Source organism: Pleurodeles waltl, chromosome 3_1 (assembly GCF_031143425.1).
Source record: "Pleurodeles waltl isolate 20211129_DDA chromosome 3_1, aPleWal1.hap1.20221129, whole genome shotgun sequence".
In the NCBI taxonomy this organism is placed as follows: Eukaryota; Metazoa; Chordata; class Amphibia; order Caudata; family Salamandridae; genus Pleurodeles; species Pleurodeles waltl.
In genome coordinates this window covers 15,324,172-15,341,466 of record NC_090440.1, presented here as the reverse complement: position 1 = coordinate 15,341,466, position 17,295 = coordinate 15,324,172, and the positions used below count along the sequence as shown (strand labels likewise).

At 51.1% G+C, this 17,295-nt stretch overlaps 1 protein-coding gene across 2 annotated transcripts in view; it reads right to left on the bottom strand.

The window, feature by feature from the left end:
• The window catches only part of ARHGAP1 (Rho GTPase activating protein 1), a 159,048-nt gene extending 142,103 nt beyond the window's left edge, over nucleotides 1-16,945 (bottom strand). Inside the window, exon 1 of one of the 2 annotated variants that reach the window (XM_069221697.1) lies at nucleotides 16,822-16,945. The gene's annotated coding sequence lies outside the window, so the exon portion shown is untranslated. Of the gene's footprint in view, nucleotides 1-13,900; nucleotides 14,008-16,821 lie in introns of those variants that run through there. The other variant, XM_069221698.1, reaches the window with a different exon arrangement.
• Between the last annotated feature and the right edge of the window lie 350 nt (nucleotides 16,946-17,295).

The window sequence follows — 17,295 nt, the reverse complement described above, 5'->3', positions numbered from 1 at the left end:
TGGCAGCACCCGCATCTGGACCTCATCCACCTCAGGAAGGTGGCACCCTTCTAGTATTACAAAAACACAACACCCACTTCTTAAAACCAGCCTACAAACAACCAAATAACCTCAAGGGCCGCCTAGCCTGCCCTCCCAAACATAGCACTGCCTGTTCAAAAAACCATCAATGTCTTCCCATCACCCGCAAGTCAACAGGACTCCCAGCCTGCCCCCACTCACATAGCACTGACTGTTCATACCTGCCTAAAGCCATCACTGACTTCTCAACTCAACAGGACTCCCAGCCTGCCCCCACTCACATAGCACTGACTGTTCATACCCGCCTAAAGCCATCACTGTCTTCTCAACTCAACAGGACTCCCAGCCTGCCCCCACTCACATAGCACTGACTGTTCATACCCGCCTAAAGCCATCACTGTCTTCTCAACTCAACAGGACTCCCAGCCTGCCCCCACTCACATAGCACTGACTGTTCATACCCGCCTAAAGCCATCACTGACTTCTCAAGTCAACAGGACTCCCAGCCTGCCCCCACTCACATAGCACTGACTGTTCATACCTGCCTAAAGCCATCACTGTCTTCTCAACTCAACAGGACTCCCAGCCTGCCCCCACTCACATAGCACTGACTGTTCATACCCGCCTAAAGCCATCACTGACTTCTCAACTCAACAGGCCTCCCAGCCTGCCCTCCCAAACATAGCACTGACTGTTCATACCTGCCTAAAGCCATCACTGACTTCTCAACTCAACAGGACTCCCAGCCTGCCCTCCCAAACATAGCACTGACTGTTCATACCTGCCTAAAGCCATCACTGACTTCTCAACTCAACAGGACTCCCAGCCTGCCCCCACTCACATAGCACTGACTGTTCATACCTGCCTAAAGCCATCACTGACTTCTCAACTCAACAGGACTCTTAGCCTGCCCCCACTCACATAGTGCAGCCTGTTCATACCTGCCAAAAACCACCCCTATCTGCCCACCACCACAAACATAACAGGACTCCTACTCTGCCCTCCCTCTCACACAGCAGAACCTGTTCATCCCTGCCAAAACCCACCAGTTTCTGCCCACCACCCTCGATGAACTAGACTCCTAACCTGCCAAAACCCATCAGTTTCTGCCCACCACCCTTGCTGATCTAGACTCCTAACCTGCCAAAACCCACCAGTTTCTGCCCACCACCCTTGCTGATCTAGACTCCTAACCTGACAAAACCCACCAGTTTCTGCCCACCACCCCCGCTGAACTAGACTCCTAACCTGCCAAAACCCACCAGTTTCTGCCCACCACCCTCGCTGAACTAGACTCCTAACCTGCCAAAACCCACCACTTTCTGCCCACGACCCTCGCTGAACTAGACTTCTATTCTGGTCGTTTCATGGACCACTTTTCACCTAACAATACCTGAGCAGCACTGCGACACTCCTCGCGTGGGGAAAATATAGTCAAGAATACACACCAAAACAGTCACAAATATAAAATACAAAAAAAATCTACCTGGAAAACAGGATACGGTCATGCACTCAGCGTGCATCTAGCGCCTTACGCTAGCGCCTCCGAAGAGACGTTTAAAGGCCACACACCGGGTGGGGGCCGAGGTCGCCTGACCCGGGCCCTCGTGGTCTTCACTTTTGTGTCTGGGTGTAAGTCTCTACTTTAGCACTTCACGAGATTACACACTTCACAAGAAGGCTGCAGGACACGTGCAGTGATGGCCCAGGGGCGTGTGGTTGGAGATGGAGGGACGTGTAAGATTGGGTCTGGCCTTGCAGATGCTTGCTTCCACGCCACACTGACTGCATGATGACACCGGTGAACAATCCCTGCGCCCCGAGAGCCTAATGACACCCCCAGATCCGCTTCCCACCAGCCCATTTAACACGTGTCCCCACTGGCGGAAGAGTGCAGCCGCCCTGCCCGGCCTTGAGCACGTCGGAGCCTCGTGTTCTGCCCACCAGGGTCAGCTCGGCTGAATGTTATCCTGTCCCTCGCCAGGTCCCCCCTGTCCCCTCCGTGCAGCTCTCCCTGCCCCGGCCGCACCTTCCTGTCTCTTGTGAAAGGCCTCTGGTGCTGCGGATAACCGCCGAGGATCACACGCTGCGCTTCCTCCTGTGTCTGCTGAGCCGCCCCGAGGAGATGTACAGTAACCGGTTAGAGCACACCTGAGGGACATAGTGCATTGTGTTTGTGATGAAACTGGTGAAGCTTCAGCCCCCAGCCCCCGCCAGCAAGGAACAAAGCCCTTCTGAGCTGGTAGATTCAGGGGCATCCATAGAACAGCCCCACTGGCTTCACTTTTCTGGCCCACGTGCACACGAAGCATTAATACTGCACGTGGGCCACACGCATGTGCTCAGCATGCAGAAAGGATGCCGGCACAGGCTTCTTGGCATCCACAGAGCAGCTGAGCTTTCCAGGAGAGGTGCTGGTGGCCACCTTCTGAATGGCAGGGATAAGAAGGTCTGGTCAAGCAATCGATTCCAACACGTGGTATGCTGTCCATCACTGGGACAGCAGATCCGTGCCCAATGCAGGGGGTATGCTTGGTGTGCCCCTCCAGGTCACAGGTCAGATTCAGGACCTCACGGGGTCAGGTACAGGCCTTGTGCATGTGCTTAGATTAGCATAAACCAACATACAAGTCGGAATATCAGATCTACATGTAGCCGGGCCTTCGGGGCAGGGAATATGTCTGTGTACCTTGCACTGGACATTTCAATCCCAGCACCAACTAAGCACCAACATCCATCCATTCACCCATCTACACAGTCTCCAACCATTCACCCAACCACATACCCACCCATGAATCCATCCACTCACCTGCTAACCCCCAAACAATAATAAAACAAGCATCAAACCTATTTAACAACATATTCAGGATAAACGAAAACAGTGGAGCACTTGGTTGAAAACCACTTAAAGGTTCTTAAAATGTCGGCCTCCTCGCTTGACCAACTTGTGTGATCTAAGGCAAAGGTTTCACCAAGCTTCCCTTTTAATTCATTATCACATGTGAGAGCACATTCAAATACGTGAGTTCAGGGCGTGCCCTATGCAAAAACCTCCCCTATGTTTGATTTAATAGACTATATTATGGCTCCGTGTATATTAAGAGTTTATGCCGCATATATAGGAAGCACTTGACAACTGTAATGCCTTTTCACTCATTAATGACATTGTCATGGATTATAAATGCAAGGATGAGTGACAGAGTGCGTGTACAACGACAAACCTAAAAATGAATAGAAACTGTGGAGCACACAGCAGCGCTCCTCTACCAGTTCCTACCTGTATTTTCAATATAATTCTAAACTGGGGTGAAATCTTACACCCATTACCCATAAATGTGAAACAGCGATATATTCAATGACCTAACACCTTAATCACAAAGGAACACATACACCCACAATTGGTTTGACACTCATGTTTTTACCATGGTGTAAAAAAGTTTCTTTCTAAGTCACATCTTAACATCAAGTATCTTTCCTCAATCAAATCTCCTGTTCACAAACTCCAAGCTTTTGTGCTGATGTGATAGCTCACATGGGCATCAGATATAGATGGTATATGTTAGGCACACGTTCACCGCTTGGAGTATCTTGGTCTTTATGGTTATTTAAGTCAACTGTGCTCATTTTATCATCTTTAGAAGAATAAATGCTGAGTGCACCCAGCGGATCCGAGCCTGTGGCCATGAAGTCAAACATATTTCTGAAAAGGATGCATTAGTACCCTCGGCCAGGAACCCTATGGCTTCTACTGAACATTAACCTGCATTCTGTGCAGTGCCAAACACCCTGTTTACACTACAAAGTCACCATCATTATTCTGTAGTCTGTGCAGTGTCACACACTCAGTTTACACCACAAGGATATAACTAACCTGTAGTCTGTGCACTGCCACACACACTGTTTATACTACAAGGATATAACTAACCTGCAGTCTGTGCACGGCCACACACACTGTTTACACCACAAAAATATAATTAACCTGTAATCTGTGCACTGCCACACACACTGCTTACACCAGAAGGATATAACTAACCTGTAGTCTGTGCACTGCCACACACACTGTTTATACTACAAGGATATAACTAACCTGTAGTCTGTGCACTGCCACACACACTGCTTACACCAGAAGGATATAACTAACCGGTATTCTGTGCACTGCCACACACACTGCTTACACCAGAAGGATATAACTAACCGGTATTCTGTGCACTGCCACACACACTGTTTACACCAGAAGGATATAACTAACCTGTAATCTGTGCACGGCCACACACACTGTTTATACTACAAGGATATAACTAACCGGTAGTCTGTGCACTGCCACACACAGTGTTTACACCACAAGGATATAACTAACCGGTAGTCTGTGCACTGCCACACACACTGTTTACACCACAAGGATATAACTAACCTGTAGTCTGTGCACTGCCACACACACTGCTTACACCAGAAGGATATAACTAACCGGTATTCTGTGCACTGCCACACACACTGTTTACACCACAAGGATATAACTAACCTGTAGTCTGTGCACTGCCACACACACTGTTTACACCACAAGGATATAACTAACCTGTAGTCTGTGCACGGCCACACACACTGTTTACACTACAAAGATATAACTAACCGGTATTCTGTGCACTGCCACACACACTGTTTACACCAGAAGGATATAACTAACCTGTAGTCTGTGCACGGCCACACACACTGTTTACACTACAAGGATATAACTAACCTGTAGTCTGTGCACTGCCACACACACTGTTTACACCACAAGGATATAACTAACCTGTAGTCTGTGCACTGCCACACACACTGTTTACACTACAAGGATATAACTAACCTGTAGTCTGTGCACTGCCACACACACTGTTTATACTACAAGGATATAACTAACCTGTAGTCTGTGCACTGCCACACACACTGTTTACACCACAAAAATATCATTAACCTGTAATCTGTGCACTGCCACACACACTGTTTACACCAGAAGGATATAACTAACCTGTAGTCTGTGCACTGCCACACACACTGTTTACACCACAAGGATATAACTAACCGGTAGTCTGTGCACTGCCACACACACTGTTTACACCACAAGGATATAACTAACCTGTAATCTGTGCACTGCCACACACACTGTTTACACTACAAGGATATAACTAACCTGTAGTCTGTGCACTGCCACACACAGTTTACACCAGAAGGATATAACTAACCTGTAGTCTGTGCACTGCCACACACACTGTTTACACCACAAGGATATAACTAACCTGTAGTCTGTGCACTGCCACACACACTGCTTACACCAGAAGGATATAACTAACCTGTAGTCTGTGCACTGCCACACACACTGTTTACACCACAAGGATATAACTAACCAGTAGTCTGTGCACTGCCACACACACTGTTTACACTACAAGGATATAACTAACCTGTAGTCTGTGCACTGCCACACACACTGTTTACACTACAAGGATATAACTAACCTGTAGTCTGTGCACGGCCACACACTCTGCTTACACCAGACGGATATAACTAACCTGTAGTCTGTGCACGGCCACACACTCTGTTTACACCACAAATATATCATTAACCTGTAGTCTGTGCACTGCCACACACTCTGCTTACACCACAAAGATATCATTAACCGGTAGTCTGTGCACTGCCACACACACCTGTTTATACTACAAAGATATATTTAACCTCTAGACTGTGCACTGGCACACACCTCTATTTATACCAGAAGGATAGATTTAACCTGTAGTCTGTGCACGGCCACACACTCTGCTTATACCACCAAGGTATCAATAACCTGCAATATGTGCAGTGCCACACACACTGTCTACACAGCAAAGATAGAATTAATCTGTATAGTACAGTACCACAGTCTGCTTACACCACAAAGATATCATTAACCTGCAGTCTGTGCAGTGACAGATCTCTGTTAACACTACAAATAAATAATTAGCCTGTACACTGTGCAGTGCTACATACTCTGTTTACACTACAAAGATTTCAGTAACTTGCAGTCTGTAGAGTATCACACACCACTGCTTACGCTATGAAGGTGTCTGCAGACTCCGTATAGTACCACACACCACTGCTTACACTATGAAGGTGTCTGCGGGGTCCGTACAGTACCACACACCACTGCTTACGCTATGAAGGTGTCTGCAGACTCCGTATAGTACCACACACCACTGCTTACACTATGAAGGTGTCTGTGGGGTCTGTACAGTACCACACACCACTGCTTACGCTATGAAGGTGTCTGCGGGGTCCGTATAGTACCACACACCACTGTTTACGCTATGAAGGTGTCTGCGGAGTCCGTATAGTACCACGCACCACTGCTTACGCTATGAAGGTGTCCTTGGGGTCCGTACAGTATCACGCACCACTGCTTACATTATAAAGGTGCCTGCAGACTCCGTATAGTACCACACAGCACTGCTTACGCTATGAAGGTGTCTGCGGGGTCCGTACAGTACCACACACCACTGCTTACGCTATGAAGGTGTCTGTGGGGTCCGTACAGTATCACGCACCACTGCTTATACTATAAAGGTGTCTGCGGAGTCCGTACAGTACCATGCACCACTGCTTACACTATGAAGGTGTCTGCAGAGTCTGTACAGTACCACACACCACTGCTTACACTATAAAGGTGTCTGTACAGTACCACACACCACTGCTCATAATATAAAGGTGTCTGAGGAGTCTGTACAGTACCACACACCACTGCTTACACTATGAAGGTGTCTGCAGAGTCTATACAGTACCACACACCACTGCTTACACTATGATGGTGTCTGTGGGGTCCATACAGTATCACACACCACTGCTTATACTATAAAGGTGTCTACGGAGTCCGTACAGTACCATGCACCACTGCTTACACTATAAAGGTGCCTGAGGAGTCTGTACAGTGTACACACACCACTGCTTACACTATGAAGGTGCCTGTGGGGTCCGTACAGTACCACACACCACTGCTTATACTATAAAGGTCTCTGTGGAATCCATGCAGTACCACACACCACTGCTTACACTAGAAAGGTGTCCGAGGAGCCCGTACAGCACCACACACCCCTGTTTACAGTATAAAGGTGTCTGAGGAGTCTGTACAGTACCACAAACCACTGCTTACACTATGAAGGTGCCTGCAGAGTCTGTACAGTACCACACACCACTGCTTACACTATGAAGGTGTCTGTGGGGTCCGTTCAGTATCACGCACCACTGCTTACACTATGAAGGTGTCTGCGGAGTCCGTACAGTACCATGCACCACTGCTTACACTATGAAGGTGTCTGTGGGGTCCGTACAGTACCACAAATCACTGCTTACACTATAAAGGTGCCTGAGGAGTCTGTACAGTACACACACCACTGCTTACGCTATGAAGGTGTCTGCAGACTCCGTATAGTACCACACACCACTACTTACACTATGAAGGTGTCCGCGGGGTCCGTACAGTACCACACACCACTGCTTACACTATGAAGGTGCCTGCAGACTCCGTACAGTACCACACACCATTGCTTACACTATGAAGGTGTCTGTGGGGTCCGTACAGTACCACAAATCACTGCTTACGCTATGAAGGTGTCTGCAGACTCCGTATAGTACCACACACCACTGCTTACACTATGATGGTGTCTGTGGGGTCCGTACAATATCACACACCACTGCTTACACTATGAAGGTGTATTTGAGTCCGTACAGTATCACACACCACTGCTTACACTATGAAGGTGCCTGTGGGGTCCGTGCAGTACCACACTGCTTACGCTATGAAGGTGTCTGCAGACTCCGTACAGTACCACACACCACTGCTTACGCTATGAAGGTGCCTGAGGAGTCTGTACAGTACCACAAACCACTGCTTACACTATGAAGGTGCCTGCGGAGTCCGTACAGTATCACGCACCACTGCTTACGCTATGAAGGTGTCTGCGGGGTCCGTGCAGTACCACACTGCTTACACTATAAAGGTGCCTGCAGACTCCGTACAGTACCACACACCATTGCTTAGACTATGAAGGTGCCTGCAGAGTCTATACAGTACCACACACCACTGCTTACACTATAAAGGTGTCTGTACAGTACCACACACCACTGCTCATAATATAAAGGTGTCTGAGGAGTCTGTACAGTACCAGACACCACTGCTTACACTATGAAGGTGTTCTGCAGACTCCGTACAGTACCACACACCACTGCCTACACTATATGGTATTGAATCCTTCTGCCCACCCCCTAAAGGTATCACTGTTACTTCCCAGACTACACACCCTGATCTATGCTGTAAACGTACTTTGAATAACGTGTGCCTGGTCTACCAATCACGTCCTGCCGTCGCCCACCCCAAGTCTTGCAGGCTCCAGGTCTAACTGCACGTGCAGTGCACTTCCGCTCCCAGGCCTCTCTGCTGCCTCCCTTCATTCACTTACTAGTGTTTGTCTCCACCAGTCTTGTGAAGAACAGTCCTGGCAGAATGTTTTCAAATATTATTCCTGGGCTCCCAAGGGCCACTCTCCTCCAGTCTACTACAAGGATGTTTGCAGTGGTGTAGCCAGTGTGCATTGGGGCCCAGTGCGTGGAAGGAAATGGACCCCTGGCCATTGTTTCATTTGTGAAATACAGCAACAAGCAGGCTCCAGTGGTCTCTCAGGGCCCCGGTGCCACTGCACCGGCTGCATCAATGGAAGCTATGCGGCCAGTAGCAGGACGTGAGTTTAAGATGTAGTCTGTTTATAGGTGCTGGAAGGAGACGCAGATTAGCAGTCGCATTCCAAGGCTGGAGAATGATGGAAAACCCGCCTTGAAACCAGGGGAAGTAAACTTTGGAGATTTATTGGAGGTTTTCACTCGCTCAGAGTGTAAGCTAACCTCAGCCCTCCAGCAAATCCCCTCCAGAATTAGCTCGCAGCTGCCTGCAGCCACCAGGGCTCAGTTTCCCTGGGGATATCGAAAAACAGATAGTCCTCACCTCAGGCTGCTCTCAGTGGCTCCCAGACTGGAAACTCTAAAAACCTTTAAAAACAAAAAATCAGAAACTCGTTGTAGCCTTCAAAACTGCTCCCTCAGCCCGTACAAACACCACAGACACACAGCAGGGGCTGTCTTGGGATGGCAAACACAGGGTGCAAGTGGAAAGATAGCCATACTTAATGCGCTGGACCATCAACAAATATCAATCCTAGTTATTAATTAAAGATATGATCCACAAAGGTGCAGATGCCACCCAAGAGACGAGGCTCCACTCAGGTGCAGTTGCCACCCAAGAGACCATACTCCACTCAGGTGCAGTTGCCACCCAAGAGACGAGGCTCCACTCAGGTGCAGATGCCACCCAAGAAACAAGGCTCCACACAGGTGAAGATGCCACCCAAGAAACAAGGCTCCACACAGGTGCAGATGCCACCCAAGAGACGAGGCTCCATTCAGGTGCAAGAGACGAGGCTCCACTCAGGTGCAAATGCCACCCAAGGGACGAGGCTCCACATGTGCAGATGCCACCCAAGAGACGAGGCTCCACTCAGGTACAGATGCCACCCAAGGGACGAGGCTCCACTCAGGTACAGATGCCACCCAAGGGACGAGGCTCCACTCAGGTACAGATGCCACCCAAGGGACGAGGCTCCACTCAGGTGCAGATGCCACCCAAGGGACGAGGCTCCACTCAGGTGCAGATGCCATCTAAGAGACGGGGCTCAGCACAGGTGCAGATGCCAACCAAGAGACGGGACTCGGCACAGGTGCAGATGCCAACCAAGAGACGGGACTCGGCACAGGTGCAGACGCCACCCAAGACATGGAGCTCAGCACAGATGCGGACGCCACCCAAGAGACGGAGCTCAGCACAGGTGCGGACGCCACCCAAGAGACGGAGCTCAGCACAGGTGCTGATGCCAGCCAAGAGACGGAGCTCAGCACAGGTGCTGATGCCAGTCAAGAGACGGAGCTCAGCACAGGTGCTGATGCCAGCCAAGAGAGGGAGCTCAGCACAGGTGCGGATGCCACCCAAGAGATGGGGCTCAGCACAGGTGCTGATGCCACCCAAGAGAGGGAGCTCATCACAGGTGCGGATGCCACCCAAGAGAGGGAGCTCATCACAGGTGCTGATGCCACCCAAGAGAGGGAGCTCATCACAGGTGCTAATGCCACCCAAGAGAGGGAGCTCATCACAGGTGCGGATGCCACCCAAGAGACGGAGCTCATCACAGGTGCTAATGCCACCCAAGAGAGGGAGCTCATCACAGGTGCGGATGCCACCCAAGAGACGGGGCTCAGCACAGGTGCAGATGCCTTTGAGAAAAAGCAAACCCCCACCTCCTAGTCTGAATTCTGAATAACAACTCCTTGTATCACCAAACTATATAAACTTCTATATCAACATTACATGCAATATATACATCAAACACGTATATTTATAATCAGTTGTCCTATTTTATTGTATTCAATAATTGGTACACATAAATCAATATCTGTTCTATCACACATATACATATGAACTATAGCCAATACCCGCTCCCGCCTATTTCATAAAACACAACATCTCAAGCACTCCACTCATTCACAGACTACAGTTGCTGCATAAAACAATAGTTTTGTGAACTCAACCCGGGACCATAAATTCACATTCATGCGTCCCTCAATGTCTCATGTGGAATTCATGGTTATTACAAAAAAAGTGTATTTCAATTTGTTATAAATATCCCCAGTTCCCCATTAGGCATGTTCGATATCTAACAAATACTGCATCCTACACAAGCAGTACAATTGATCCAAGTTACAATCACAGTGTACAAATTATTCTGGAGATGACATCCATGCTGTAATGAAGTCCAATGTTAACATGCGTTTAGGTCCAATAATGAAAGCTTTTTTTATTGTGAGACAAATCCTAAAACTCCTTTACACTAATTCACTGTCCTCCATGTTGTTGTCTCGGCTGGTAAATTTCGTGTACAGTAGTAACTCAAGTGCCGACGCGCGTTAAGGTGCCAGGTGGCCCTCCGGCCACGCACCGTACTCCGGGCACAACTCGCATCCACAAAATTAAAATCATAGACCGGGGGAGGAGTTCCTATCCCAATGCTGTTCTGCAATGTTACGATACCTGGAAAACTCTCCGTCACTGGGTGTTTTTCCATTCACTCTTTTTTCTTAAATCTTCACACAGGGTGATGGACACATTTATTCACCCTCTAAGATCTAAGGACTCATTGCACTGTATGTCATTTATTTTTGCAGCCTTAAGATAGCTCCAGACCTTTAGCAGAATAAGGGGTGAAACATGTGTTGGCTGTGTTTTTTCCAAACCCTTTGCTCTAAAGAACATATGAAGAAAATGAGTTATGCTTATCTTAACTATCATTGAAGAACAAACTGGAGAAATTGTTCTTAATAAAATCATCGTTCAAGAACCAGATTCATCTTGACTCTTCATTTTGGGTGAAATCACTTTCCTTTCACACATTCTTGAATCTGAGGAACAGGTGGTCCAAACCTCAACTAGTGATCCACCCTTTAAATGAATATGGGTATTATGCAACAGAAGAAATGCGTTGGACCTTGGAGACAACCGCTATAACCACTCAAGAGAGACAGCTCTGCACACGTACAGACCCCACCCTACAAGCAAGGCTCCACTCAGGTGCAGATGCCACCCAAGATACGAGGATCTGCACATGTGTAGATCTCACCCAAGAGACGAGGGTCCGCTCTGGAGCAGATACCACCCAAGATACGAGGCTCTGCACATGTGTAGAACTCACCCAAGAGACGAGGGTCCGCTCTGGTGCAGATACCACCAAGAGATGAGGCTTGCACAGGTGCAGATGCCATCCAAAAGACAAGGCTCTGCACAGGTACAGATGCCACCCAAGAGACTAGGCTCACGCAGGTACAGATGACATCCAAGAGACGAGGTTCCGCACAGGTGCAGATGCCACCCTACAGACAAGGGTCCGCTCTGGTGCAGATACCACCCAAGATAAGAGGCTCTGCACATGTGTAGATGACACCCAAGAGACGAGGGTCCGCTCTGGTGCAGATCCCACCAAGAGATGAGGCTTGCACCAAGAGACAAGGCTCTGCACAGGTACAGATGCCACCCAAGAGACAAGGCTCACACAGGTGCAGATGACATCCAAGAGACAAGGCTCGCCCAGGTATAGATGCCACCAAGAGATGAGGCTCTGTACACATGGTGATGACAGGGGACTGTTGCTGGCTTAATCATCGAATACTTTATGAACACGTTAAGTGTAAACAGCTACAAAGTGAAACACCCGCCAGGAGCTTCAGGGCAGCATCTTGGCATAAACCGCAAGCTACACAGCACTTACAACCCACCACAGTGGATTGTAACAGGAAACAAATTCCTTCTACTATTATATTTGTGTCAGAAGAGACATTAAACTTATGAAAGCGTCAAATCAAGGTCAAAACCTACATAGCTGTCAAGTTTCCCAGGTCCATGACTGATGTGCTGTTGCAGTCCAGGTTTTTACCTTTAAATTCTTGAATTTGTAAGCCTGTTTTATAATGGAATAAACAGGACCACAAGTCCAAGAATACAAAGGGAAAAAACATGGAATGGAGCAGAACATCATGGATAGATCTGGAAACTTGACATGGGCTGGCCATGATTCACAAACTTCTGCAAGCCTAGGCAACCAAATGACTGTCACAATGCCACCTCACTTCGGGTCTAAGTTTTCATCTACAACGGGTACATTCTGGGAACTGTACGAGGTTTAGCTCATAAGTTGAGGTTTGCAGAAAACTGACTGAGTTTCTAAAATATATTAAAAGCTTGTATTTGAGTGATAACTGGTGCCATAGAAAAGACGTATATAATTATAATAGTAATAAGTAGCAGGGGCATTGCAGCTATGGTTGTTATGTATTACCCATGTAGAGGCATTCAAAATTGACAAAGCTTTCTTTTTTCCCCATTGGTGCTGGGAACCCTGACGCACAGAGGCGATCACTGCTAGGTCTCTTGCATATTGTGACTACTAATGTAATCTTATCCGACATAGTCACTATAACAACAACAATAATGTTAGCAGCTAAGGATGATTTTTGCTGAACTTAAGGAGCTCTTATTTCAGAAAAGGTTGGAGACCTCTGGATGAAACAATGTACAAATATCCCTTTTTAAGTCACAACCTAGTCCTTTCCCCAGGTTTGACTGATTTCGGTTTGGTGACTGGGGTGACACATATGTCTAAAGATGCCAGGGATCTTCTCTTGGGGATAAGGGTTCTTGAGAACCAGAGAAGACTGCAGAGCTAAATATAGTTAGGGACCAGAGGATGGGTTTAGGTTATTGCAAGCACTGTACTGGGCGAGGTCAGGGGTGTGTCGGGGCAGAGAAAGAAGGCATCTGACTCCAGTGGAGACGCTATTTACCCAAGCTTCTACCATATAGTGGACTTCACGGCTACGTGTGATGCTAAGAGCCCCCGCCCCCGCACTTACAGTTAAGCACAACTACAGTGGAATAGAATATGATCAGGTGTCATGGTTTCGACGTGGTCTCTCTACAAACAAAACATACATAAACTGCTGACCATTGCTCTCTCGCACCAGAGAGATGGAAGGTCATGTTTAGAGGACATGGCCTCCGGGGCGGAGCACTGCTAGGATGGGTGAATACTGGTATACATTTGGTGGGCGTGCCCCTAGGAAGAGTCCAATTCAGGCTTTATGTAGGACCTTACGGATAAAAAGGGGTGACGCTTCCTATGGATCCGTTGGCGCTCCCTGATAGGGAAAGCATTTACCCACTTATTCAGGCAGAAGACTTCCAGCTACTTGACGGCAGTGAAGCCTCCAGCACAGACCCCCCACTCACCTACAAAGGTACAAGCACCATCGCCTGCACAGGGAGCGCCTGTGAAACCATCACTGCTGGCACCAGCCACCGCTTCTACCAGCAGCACCTGCACTGACACGAAGGCGGCCTCCAGCACAGACACCCGGGCTGCCACCGCCCAGGGTTCATGTTAACGGGCACACCCTGGCTATCCGTGATTTATACGTAGCCATGGACGACAGTGGTTCAAGTTTGCTTTTAAAGGCAGATTGAATCAGACCTCCGCCCCCCAACATCTGTAATACCTGGAGCACGGACCAGAGGAATGAATATGGGAGGATTAAGAAAGCAGCGTGAGCGGGAAACAACGGGCACAGGTGTGGTGAGAAGAAAGGTGAAGCCCTCCCCTGCCCCCCCCCGCCCCCTTCTTCCTCATCCCACCTTCTCCACTAACACTCTCCCCTCCTTGTCTATACCCCCCACCTCTCACGGTACCCCTCTTTCATCCCAGGCCCCCTCCATCCCCTGCATCCTCACTCGTTGTTCTCCACCCCTGGGCTCCCCATCTCTCTCGTCCACCCCTAACCCGTGCTATCCGTGAGCACTCACAGTACCCCTCTGCCCCCAGCACCCCTGTAATACCACCCCATCCCCTGCACCCTCACCCCTTGTTCTCCACCCCCTGAGCTCCCCCATGTCTCTCGACCACCCCCTAACCCTTGCTATCCGTGAGCACCCACAGTACCCCTCTGCCCCCCAGCACCCCTGTAATACCACCACCCCATCCCCTGCACCCTCACCCCTTGTTCTCCACCCCCTGGGCTCCCCCATCTCTCTCGACCACCCCCTAACCTGTGCTATCCATGAGCACCCACAGTACCCCTCTGCCCCCAGCACCCCTGTAATACCACCCCATCCCCTGCACCCTCACCCATTGTTCTCCACCCCCTGAGCTCCCCCATGTCTCTCGACCACCCCCTAACCCTTGCTATCCGTGAGCACCCACAGTACCCCTCTGCCCCCAGCACCCCTGTAATACCACCCCATCCCCTGCACCCTCACCCCTTGTTCTCCACCCCCTGGGCTCCCCCATCTCTCTCGACCACCCCCTAACCTGTGCTATCCGTGAGCACCCACAGTACCCCTCTGCCCCCCAGCACCCCTGTAATACCACCCCATCCCCTGCACCCTCACCCCTTGTTCTCCACCCCTGGGCTCCCCCATCTCTCTCGTCCACCCCTAAACCGTGCTATCTGTGAGCACCCACAGTACCCCTCTGCCCCCCAGCACCCCTGTAATACCACCATCCCATCCCCTGCACCCTCACCCCTTGTTCTCCACCCCCTGGGCTCCCCCATCTCTCTCGACCACCCCCTAACCTGTGCTATCCGTGAGCACCCACAGTACCCCTCTGCCCCCCAGCACCCCTGTAATACCACCCCATCCCCTGCACCCTCACCCCTTGTTCTCCACCCCTGGGCTCCCCCATCTCTCTCGTCCACCCCTAAACCGTGCTATCTGTGAGCACCCACAGTACCCCTCTGCCCCCCAGCACCCCTGTAATACCACCACCCCCATCCCCTGCACCCTCACCCCTTGTTCTCCACCCCCTGGGCTCCCCCATCTCTCTCGTTAACCCCTAACCTGTGCTATCCGTGAGCACCCACAGTACCCCTCTGCCCCCAGCACCCCTGTAATACCACCACCCCATCCCCTGCACCCTCACCCATTGTTCTCCACCCCCTGAGCTCCCCCATGTCTCTCGACCACCCCCTAACCCTTGCTATCCGTGAGCACCCACAGTACCCCTCTGCCCCCCAGCACCCCTGTAATACCACCATCCCATCCCCTGCACCCTCACCCCTTGTTCTCCACCCCCTGGGCTCCCCCATCTCTCTCGACCACCCCCTAACCTGTGCTATCCGTGAGCACCCACAGTACCCCTCTGCCCCCCAGCACCCCTGTAATACCACCACCCCATCCCCTGCACCCTCACCCCTTGTTCTCCACCCCCTGGGCTCCCCCATCTCTCTCGACCACCCCCTAACCTGTGCTATCCGTGAGCACCCACAGTACCCCTCTGCCCCCCAGCACCCCTGTAATACCACCCCATCCCCTGCACCCTCACCCCTTGAGCTCCACCCCTGGGCTCCCCCATCTCTCTCGTCCACCCCTAAACCGTGCTATCTGTGAGCACCCACAGTACCCCTCTGCCCCCAGCACCCCTGTAATACCACCACCCCATCCCCTGCACCCTCACCCATTGTTCTCCACCCCCTGGGCTCCCCCATCTCTCTCGACCACCCCCTAACCTGTGCTATCCGTGAGCACCCACAGTACCCCTCTGCCCCCCAGCACCCCTGTAATACCACCCCATCCCCTGCACCCTCACCCCTTGTTCTCCACCCCTGGGCTCCCCCATCTCTCTCGACCACCCCCTAACCCTTGCTATCCGTGAGCACCCACAGTACCCCTCTGCCCCCAGCACCCCTGTAATACCACCCCATCCCCTGCACCCTCACCCCTTGAGCTCCACCCCTGGGCTCCCCCATCTCTCTCGACCACCCCCTAACCCTTGCTATCCGTGAGCACCCACAGTACCCCTCTGCCCCCAGCACCCCTGTAATACCACCCCATCCCCTGCACCCTCCCCCCCAGAGTACCCCTCTGCCCCCCTCACTTCATCCCCTGCTGCGCCCCTTCTTCCCCTTCCCCTGTGTACCCCATGAATCCTAACACTCTCTGCCCATCAGCACCGAGCCCCGTGCACCCCCCTCCTTCCCACGCTGCCCCCCCAGATTCATACTGCCCCCCCGTACCGCTCTGCTCCCCCAGATTCATACTGCCCCGCCCGTACCCCTCTGCTCCCCCAGATTCATTCCCCCCCCCCTACTGCTCCTCCCTCCCTGCCCATCAGCACCGAGCGCCCCCAGACCGCTCCCCCCGGGCTCCCCCCTCACCTCTCTCCCCCGCTGCTCCTGTCAAACTCTCCCCGCAAACATCCGGCTCCAAACCGGAAGCGAGGCCCGTCTCCAGGGCGACCGACGCTCCCGCCCTCCCCGGCTCCTTCCGCCACGCTCTGACGTCACCGTCCCCAGCGTCACTTCCGGCTGTGCGCGCCCTCCAGCGTCCCGGGTGGAAACCGAACCGCCTGTTCCCGCGGGGAGACCGGGGGCGGGCCCGGGGTGTACTTCATGCGCCCCAAATCTTTCATGGGGCGCGGAAGAGAGCCGGGGACAGTCCGTGACCCGGGCCGCACGGCTGCCAAGTTCACGTGCTATGCGTGACACGAGAGTGACGGTCTCCCGCAAGATGCGTGACACTTCCTCACTAGTACAGCCACGTCCTTTACCCACCCATCCCACGCGTCCCAGGGCCAAATCCTGGTCCATTCCAGCATTGTCTTTGAATTCTGGTTGTTGTAGTCCTCTTCC